Source organism: Nicotiana tabacum, chromosome 24, assembly GCF_000715075.1.
Source record: "Nicotiana tabacum cultivar K326 chromosome 24, ASM71507v2, whole genome shotgun sequence".
In the NCBI taxonomy this organism is placed as follows: Eukaryota; Viridiplantae; Streptophyta; class Magnoliopsida; order Solanales; family Solanaceae; genus Nicotiana; species Nicotiana tabacum.
This window is the reverse complement of record NC_134103.1, coordinates 36,391,387-36,401,317: the sequence shown is the minus strand read 5'-3', so window position 1 is coordinate 36,401,317 and position 9,931 is coordinate 36,391,387. Positions and strand designations below refer to the sequence as shown.

General features: G+C 35.4%; 1 long non-coding RNA gene across 1 annotated transcript; it reads right to left on the bottom strand.

Moving 5' to 3' along the window:
• Positions 1 to 242: 242 nt before the first annotated feature.
• Positions 243 to 5,670, bottom strand: LOC142178561 (uncharacterized). Its single transcript, XR_012706810.1, has 3 exons — positions 4,338 to 5,670; positions 1,576 to 4,207; positions 243 to 1,006 (listed from the first exon to the last, which is right to left on the bottom strand). It is a non-coding gene; the product is annotated as an uncharacterized LOC142178561 (long non-coding RNA).
• Positions 5,671 to 9,931: the final 4,261 nt, after the last annotated feature.

The following is a 9,931-nucleotide window of genomic DNA, read 5'->3' as shown; positions in this document are numbered from 1 at the left end:
CAAAGGCAGAAATGACAGCTGAAAAATCACAGGTGCGGATTTTTGGGCGCAAAAGCGGAAATCCCTGTATAAAAAAACAGACTACGTTCTTTTGTTATTTTGAGCATATCTTGAGTTCTAGAGCTCTGATTGAGGTGATTTTTGTGGCGTTCTTCTCGTATTTTTATGGGGGTCAGTATCTAGCCTCATTTTCGTATTTTAACATAATTACAGTAGTTTTGTTTTCTTTTTAGCAAATCCACTAGGCAGGTGCCTAGGGCTAGGTTTTATATATATCTAAAAAGAAAAATATAAATGTCATGAAGTTTACATAGTGTAGGAACTTAAGTATTGAAATTACATAGCTCCTATTACCATGGTTGAGTAAGAAGCTCAAACATGATATTACATTTTGAACTATGAAAAAACTACTAATAAAAACTAGCCAGAATAAAATAATATGAAGAATCTGCCCAGCCATGCATGTGTACTTCCCATAGTTGCAACAATACATGTCTTAAATTGTCCATAATTTCCTCTTCGATCCATATGTGACTTGATAATCTATGTTGTTAGCTCTCAAGTAGCTTCCCAAACTGCTCCAGTGATTGCATTGTATTTCCACATTTGTGTACCAAAATCTGTCCATAATATGTGTATCGACCAATTGCGCATCTTGAGCGTGTATACCTGCCTGAATCCAGTGAGCATCCCAGCACCTATTGACAACCTTATGGTATGTCTTGTATTGGTGCATTTGAGGAAATTCCACTGTCAAAATCTTATGTGATCTGGTGATGTTGCTGTGTTTGGTTATATTTATGTGTGATCTCCAGCTATATATCACCGAACACTTCACATACAACCAAATATTTGATGTTAGATTTGTGAGGAGTATTGAGATCATACTCTGTACTGCATCTATCGATCCCATAATTTGCTTCCAAAGTACATAAGCTGCAGGTTCCTTTGCCAGTATTCTGGGCAGTCATGTATTTCCAAGTCAATGTTATGGTTGCCATACCTACTGATAGAACGTAAATACCCATCACTTTGGCAGATTGGATATTCAGTAAAAGACTAGTAAATTTGCTCGCGCTTCGCGCGATCATAAAATGATATATTTAAATTTATAAAAAGAAAAGCATGCTTATAATGTTAGGAGGAAATTATAAATAATTAACATATATTTGGGTTAATTCATAAATTTAGTTCGATTAGAACGTATACTTCTATATAACTTTTAGTTATTTATCTATTACTAATGAAGCTTATTCACGTTCTATGTATTTAAGAAAGATTCAAGGAATAGTTATCTCTTGGACCCGATTCTTTTTATTTTCATGTTTTGTGTTTTTTTGAATGTCAAGCTACTCAAGTCACACCTTTTATAATATAATATTCTAGTTTCTCAAATTATCTCAAAATTATCTTGTAATATGACATAGCTAAATAACAGTTGTTGCGTTTATTTTAACATTATTCTTATTATTTTTGAGTTCGTCACTTTACTCCCCGTGACTTGGGAGATATGCAAATATTTTCTTTTGCCAAATGTACATATAAGTTAAATGATGAATATTTACTTATTCATACCTTGATGCATATAAACTGTATTAGTTCTTTCTCTTCCTCCTCTTGTTCCTTTTCCATTGTCTTTTTGTTCACCTTTCTTTTGGTCCTGATGATCTCAATTACCGTAAAAAATACAAGTCGTATATATAGATGCTATTTTATTTTCTTTTTGTTGTGACAGTCAATGAACTTTGACACAATGCAAAAAGAAGCAGCATCATACTATCACAATCAACTTAAGGACAACGAAACATATAAGGAATATTAAAACAACAAATAACAGTTAAAGAATATGTACATATTGTATGTAGATGTTTCATATATTCCTAAGACATTTTAGATTCTTCTGCAATATAAATGAATAGTTTAGGAATCAGAGAACAGTATTTGGCAATGTACTCCCAAAATGACAAAGCAACCTGTGATCTCAATTCAAGAGCACTTAAGCTGTAAGTAATCCAGTAGGTCAGGCTTCATATTTCAATCTTACAACCCCTAATGAAGCAGTGGCATCCAACAGGTAATGCAACTCACCCTATTATTGAAAACTATAAGATATAAACCCATAATTTTTATCTAATAAGTATCATAATTTACTGTATCAAAGTACAGATTAACTGAAAATGTATAGATTAATGCTCCTAGAATAGCAAATATGTTTCTTCAAGAAATCTGAAAGGTTCATGTATTTCAGGTCCCAAGCCAACTTTTGTAGAAGTATAGAATCATCGGCGCATCAGTTGGGTAGATGGTATTCAATTCATATCCCTATGCTCCTAACTCCTCACAACTTACTTCATCTATCAAAAGGTACTATGTCATAGAATAGATCAAAATGCACACTTAAAATACGTTAAAACCCAAATTCAGATGCAATAGTGCAAATGTAATTATTTTAGCAAGAAGTGAAACATCTGATATTATGAACATGAATAGCATTTAGCACTACCAGTGTTAAATTTATGAACATGATATGATGCAGACCTAAAAGCAGTCCATGGAGGAATGTGTATTATCCAAAACATGAATATATTTCAACATGTAAGGTTTATCTTACTTGACATGCAACCAAATAATTTCTTTTTTATATTAATCAATCTTCTCTTTTTTCCATTTGCTCTACTTGCCTTTATATCTCTTCATCAATAGTATTAAGTACTTGTCCTGAGCTAATAGTCATGCTCGTTATATTTGAAAATAAGTCAAGAAGCATTAAAAATATATTGACTTGCTTTGGCTTCTAGCAAAGAGTAATCAGGTTCACAATAATCTCTAATTACATAGGGGTATACAGAAGAAAAGTTAAATATAAAAATTAAGTAAAGGATACAAACAATAAGCATTGAACAAAGAAAACTTATATTTTTATTGTCACAAGCAATCATATCTCCAATATCTATAATCAAGCATCATAACAAAAGGGAGCAAGAGCAAGACAAGTTGTTGCAATGATATGATGATCTATAATCAAGCATCAATGGTTTAGAACATAAAAGTAAAGTAAGATATCAATATTTTAAGTCATTAATAGTCATATCATTTAAGGAGTATAATATAAATTGAGAACACATCGATCATATAGCCGGCATAAGGATACATAACAAAAGCCAACAAAATCACTTTAACAATATTGATTTAATGAAAAGACATGTGCGAAAGAAGAGAAGCCAATAACTTATGTTCTGTTTTCTGTAAAAGCTTTTGTTCAACTGTTCTACACAAAAAAGAGACAAAAAAATATAACATTACTCCACTAAAGTCCAAAGACGGTTAAAACTCATGGACCACTCATTATACTGAGAACTTGTAAAGTAATAGAAAGAAAATTTGAATTTGTCAATCACGTTTTCTTTTTTCAGTATGCTCTTGGGCAAAAGATATTTATGCGTATACGGAATATAGCTTTATCTTTGATAATGCTGCATCAATAATATGAAAGCAGTATAAAGATCAAGATGTGTATTTATGGTTATTAAAGATCTAGCATTTGAAGTTTGATAAACATAAAGAACCCGTGATACCTTTCTTTTCCCATATAAACTCATTATTTATTTGCGCGTCAAAGTGAAAGCCTTTCTCATGCCTTCTATAGCTTTCTTGAATATTATCCTCTTAGCCTTTCTCATGCCTTATATAATTTTCTTAAATATCATTCTCTTCTTCTCTCACCAATTTATAAAATTTTATGTAAACAATTTCTTCTACTCACAGCACAGGGAGTCAAGATTAAGACTACACCACCGTGTGCAAATTTCATATTCATAGTTCCAAGCAAAGCCTAAAATGAATGCACATTAATAAGATACAAACTACCGAAATGAACTAGAGCTTCTAGTTAAAGGTAGAAAAAAGAATTGCATAAAAAGAAAAGTAAAGCCCAATGCCGAAGCACTTTACTGCATCAATCGAACAAATTTCTCATTTCCTCCTCTTTAGTCCTCCTAGACCCCACTTGTGGGAAACTCATTGACTTTGCTCCTCCTTAGTCCCAGATATGTCCCTACTACTACTACTATCAAAATCAACTTAAAACACCTTACAGGAAATAGATCAAACTCTATAATTGGCATCCATAATTTGTAATTTTATACTTACCTGGGCATATAGACATCAGAAGTAAGATTGGATCTTCCACCGCACCATCTTTCCGAACCTAATTGAAGTAAGTTGTTGATGTTTTACATACATTGACTAATTTCTATCAAAGATCCGAAGACAAAATAGGAAATTGAAACTCAAAATAAACACAAGAAGTGAAGAACAGAAGGATGGTAAACATTTACCTGTTATCGTACGTCGTAGGAATGTATTCAATCTGAAATCACCCTAATCTGCCTTTGAATTTTGATAACCAAATCTTCCATTATCTTGCCGCAAATGATTCGCCCTATGAGGCTGAAATCTTCAACTAATTAAAAAAAATCAACTATTCGTGGTAATTTAGAATAGAGGAGAAGGCTCTGAAAGGGCGTTGTATAGAAGGGCGAAAGGCATCTGCAACAGGAGCGAGAGAGTTGAATAGCAAAGGCGTTGCAAGCAATTTCAGTTACAAAAAGGATTGAAGATAAGAACGCGACGTTTGAGTTTTTTCTTTTCTCATAAAAGAACATAAATAGGAAAAAATAGGGGAAAACGTAAATAAACAGGGAAAAAGAAAAATAGCAATCCTCTTCTGTGGAAGGTGCTACATCAGCTATACTATTCCCTCAATTATATAGATATATAGATTCTTGTAGTTGACAGCCAATTGGGCACTGTCCATTTGCAGAATTTCATTTTGAAAACATGCCTCCATCTCCATGCTTGTGCCTATCCTTGCCTCACCTTTAATGGAATGAGCACTGGGTGCTAATACCACACATTGAAGGCTAATCAAAGAATAGGGCATGGCCACAGTAACGTGTCCAGCAAAAAAGAACAAGAGGTTAGTTAAAAAACAGTATAATATACTCTCCTCCCATAGGATTTGAGCATAGTATTGCCTATAGCTTCCTCTCCTCCACCCATTCTTGATATGCATAGCTGTGTCCAAAATAGCTACTGCCTCAGACTCATTTACATCACCTTCCACATCCCTTGTGGCCATCTTTTCTCTCCAAAACCTGATCATCAACAGCATTATCCATTGTACGAGTACCCTGGTTGTGTAGCAAATTTCATGACTTTCGTGTGATTCTTGTTGAGACCTTTATATGTACTACCTCCTGAAGTATTGTACTTTGGTATTGCCTTAGTATTATGCTCCACATTGCATCCATTATGCCCAAATAGTCTCGCCAGATTCTGAACATCAAATGACCTTCATAACAGAATAACTGGGTCACAATTGCGATCACTGAACCATCTATGTATCCTAGTAATTTTCTCGGTGGAGTTGCATCCATGAAACTGGTTTTATTTTCCATGCTTGTGTTTATCAATGGCTCTTCTCCGAGGAAATGAGCACAAGGTGCTAATACCACCCATTGAAGTTGAGTCCTTAGATAAGGCATGTTCACAGTAGCTTCCCCTGCAAAAAAGAAAACAATGTTAGTGATAAAATAGTCCTTCATGCTTTCCTTCCAACCGATTTGAATATGATGGTTATATGTACTTCCATCTCCATCCCTTAGTCTCATTTCCATCACCCCTCCTAACTCCTTGCAACTCTGATTCTCAAGTGTGGGCATTGCAATTTATTGTCGTTAACTATCCTCCTTCCTGTAGGATCCAATTGTGCAAACAGATAAGACACACTGGGACCGGTATCTAGTACATAATTTGCAAGACGATCAGCCAATTTGTTTCCTTCTCTAAAAATATGCGATATCCTATCATGACACAACACTAGTACTTTATTGATTAATCTTTGATAATAATCCATTCTCCTTCTTGTGTAAAATATGAGGCAACCTAAATATGTAAACAAAAAATTTTGTCTGTTGATCCTAATGATTCTTTCCACCTTATTAATCACCTCCAAACTAGTAAAGTGGTGCATATAGATGGCTGATTTCGCTTTTTTTATCAACTGGCCAGAGGCAGCCGCGTATGCACTCAACACTTCCATAATAAGCTGCAAAGATATAGCATCCGATAAGGAGAAGATTATTGTATCATCGGCATACGCCAAGTGATTAATCTTTGGACTCCATTTAGACATTCCATATCCACAAAAATATAAATTCATATGCAGTGCATTCAATCCCCTCGATAAAGCTTCTGTTGCCAGAATAAAGAGAGTAGGAGATAAATGATCTCCTTGCTTCACCCCTCGCAAAGATTTAAAGAAACCATAAGGCTGGCCATTGAGAAGTACTAAGTACCAGTTATTCGAGAAATTCCAAACACCAGGCCTATGAATCTCTCGCAAAACCCCATCTTCCTCAGAACTTTGGTCAAGAATAGCCATGAAAGCCTATCATATGCTTTAGTCATATCGAGCTTTATTAACACATTAGGACCTTCTTTTGTTCTCAAACGAATATCTATAATTATCTCCTTAGTCAATAATACATTTTCTACAATAGTTCTGCATTGTACAAATCTAGCTTGCTCGTCAAAAATCAATTTCGGCAAAAGGTCCACTAACCTTTCATGTATGACACGTGAGAACACCTTATTGATAAAGTTTCTTAAGCTAATGGGTCTCATATCACCAAATGTATTTACCTCTTTCTTTTTTGGTAGTAATACTAGATTCGTGTGAGTGATAAATCTAGGTAATTCCTGACCATTAAAGAAAGATTTCACCATTTCAAATACATCCTCTCCAATGATCTCCCAGCATGCTTGAAAGAAAGATCCATTAAATCCATCTGGACCTCCTGCACTCTCTGCATTTAAACCAATAACTGTGTGTTTAACCTCATCTTTTGTAGCCTGCTTGATTAACTCTATGTTTTGCCTCTCCTCTATCAATGCAGGAACATGCTCCAGTATTCCAAATGTGTTTGGGACTCGATCTGCTCGAAATTGATCATTAATAAATCTGCATGCTTCTTTTGCCTTAGCAGTGTCATATTCAAGCCAATCCCTCTCACTATTTTGTATTCTCTTAAGTTGTAATCTCCTTCTTCTACCATTCACCTACGCATGGAAATATTTTGTATTTCTGTCGCCGTCTTTGAACCATTGTAACCCAGCTTTCTATTTCCAAAATTGCTCCTCTAGCGCTAAGAATTAAACAACTCTGCCTGCACTTTCTATAGTCTTTCTTGATTCTGGACAGTAGGATTTAACTCAAAATGAACCTCATGAGCCAATACTACTTCTTCAAAGCTTGTAATTTCTTGGAAAATATCCCCGTACGTTGCCTTACTCCAAATTGAAAGAGCCTTCTTCAGCTTCTTTAATTTGTATTTGAATAGAATGAATGGGATTGCATGAGAATCTGCCTTCCAATTCTCTATCACTACGTTGCAAATCTGAATGACTTCTTAATTGGAGTGGAGTCCAGATTACATAACAATAACAAAGGGCTATGATCAGATCCAATCTTGGAAATATGAGTCACCTCCATACCTACCATTAGTTGTTGAAACTCAAGGTTTGCAAAGCAACGATCCAATCTTTTCAAAATGCACTCCTCATCTGCTTGACCATTCCACCATGTATATATATACTGCCTTTGAATCCCATATCAAATAAATTACAAGTATTCATACAATGCCTAAAATCATCTATTTCATTTAAAGAAATTGGTTGACCTCCAAACTTCTCTTCCTCGTCCCAAATAATATTAAAGCCCCCTCCCACGAGCCATGGAGACGACATGTCACTAGCCAAAGTATACAATGTATCCTACAATTCTATTCTCTCAATCGGATCGCATTTAGCATAAACTAATGTGAGAATGAACTATTTGTTGCTTTCTGTATCAAATAATCTTAATGTTAGCTGCTGCACCAAGTCAAAGATGACTGTTACTTCATAAACTTCATCCACAAATATCCAGATTTTGTTCGATACATTAACAAAGGCTTGTGCAAAACCATTCCTTCTCCCGTACCTCTCTAATTTTATAGATTGTTGCATTGGTTCCATCAAGCCAATAAATTTGAAGTGATGTTGTCTATGCATTTTAATGAGCCTCTCAAAAGCTCTATTAGTATTTACCGATCTCATATTCCAAATAATTGCATTAATCACAGATTATTGGATTTAGAGATGCTTCTTCTTGTTTGAACCTCTGCAGGTTAGACATTGGCAACATCTTTGTGTTGTTTCTTTCTCCCTTTTTCTACTGATTTTCCTCGTTCACTATGCCTAGGAAATAAGTCACCTTGCCTAGCCACCTTCTGAAAATTTTGAGTAGTAGATTCCTCATCCATATCTCTTCCCACAACTCCCAAATTTTCATTATCTTCAACATTGATTTCGTTAGCAACCAACTATTTATTTATAGGTTTACGGATCAATTATTTTGACATCACCTGCCTAGAACCTTTCTGACCATCACCAGTAGTTGCAATGACTTTAATCACCTGTCCAACACTATTTTGTTTTCCTTCAGAAATTGTATCTCTTAGCCCTGATTCCTCATTGTTAAGCACTGACTACTCCTTACTCCTTAGATTAGAAATTTGTATTTCAGCTACATATGGAGGCACAAGAATTTTCCTAGTTTCCTATATCCCAGCATCTCTCTTATCAATTTCTCTTAGTCTAGATTCATCAAGGTTACCTTTAACATTGGTAGAGTTAAGAATTCCAGTATCACCCTGTTGATGCTCTTCATTAGAGATCACCCTGTCCTTACTCAAGACACATGGTTGAGTTTTTTCCACTGTCTCCATATGTTGTGTATGTATACCTTCTTCTTCATTGTTAGCATTCCCATTGTTCTCATCATCATTCCCATTCACACTTTGTTCCTCCTCTTCCGAACCTTGATCATCTGTAGATGCATTATCGTTATCGTCAATACGAATTTCCCCTTCTTCAGAGTCTTCTTCTACTTGGTCACACTATAGTCTACCTCCAAGATTATTCATGTCAAGCTCTTTCTCAACCTCACATGTTGCAACCGTATCTCTGGATTGTGATGGAACCTCCTAGCAGAACTGATTTATGGTAACCACATTCATATTTGTTCCCTGGACAAAGGTCCTATTAACCCATTGAGCTATCGACTCCTTGTGTACTGCGTCATTACTCCCATTCCCACTAGGATTAAACAATGGAGCCTTAGGATTGAGACTTTTATTTGCTGGCTTTGGAGAATTTCTCCTGTTTGCAATAAGAGATGGTATCTTCTGGACATTACCTGTCTTTTCCACTTGAACCTTTTACACTTCTCAATTCCCTGCCTCATTATCACCATTCTCTGCCTCCAGCAAAGCAAATTTGTCGGCAGTAGTCAAATGAGCATTAGACTGCTCAACAACCACCAGTTCCTTTCCAACTACTACAGTAAGCTGGGCATTAGCAGATTGGTTTTCAGTCTGCTTTCCATCATTCTTCACCCTGTTATCTCTCGCTTCTTTCCACTATTCAGATATATTCCCAACAACCTTACCACTAGTTAGAATAATCAAAGGGCCCTTCTCCTTCCCCTTCTCCACTACACTGCCTCCATCAGCTTGTTTGTTCATCTTGTTATCCACCATTAATTCAGGATGAATCCTCTAGCATTCGAAATTATCATGTCCTTGTATTTTGCATTCTTTGCAATATTTAGGCAAGAAATCATATTGAATCTTGACCCATTCAGTCCTTATATCACCATTCTCAATGTCCATTCGAATCTTTTTTGGCAAATCTGCTATCAAATCAACAAGAACCTTAACACGTGCACAACTAGGTCGAGTCTTATTTATTGTATTCATATCAATATGCATAGGCTTTCCAATAGTTGAGGCTAAAGAGAATAGGCAATCTTTTACAAAAACAAGTA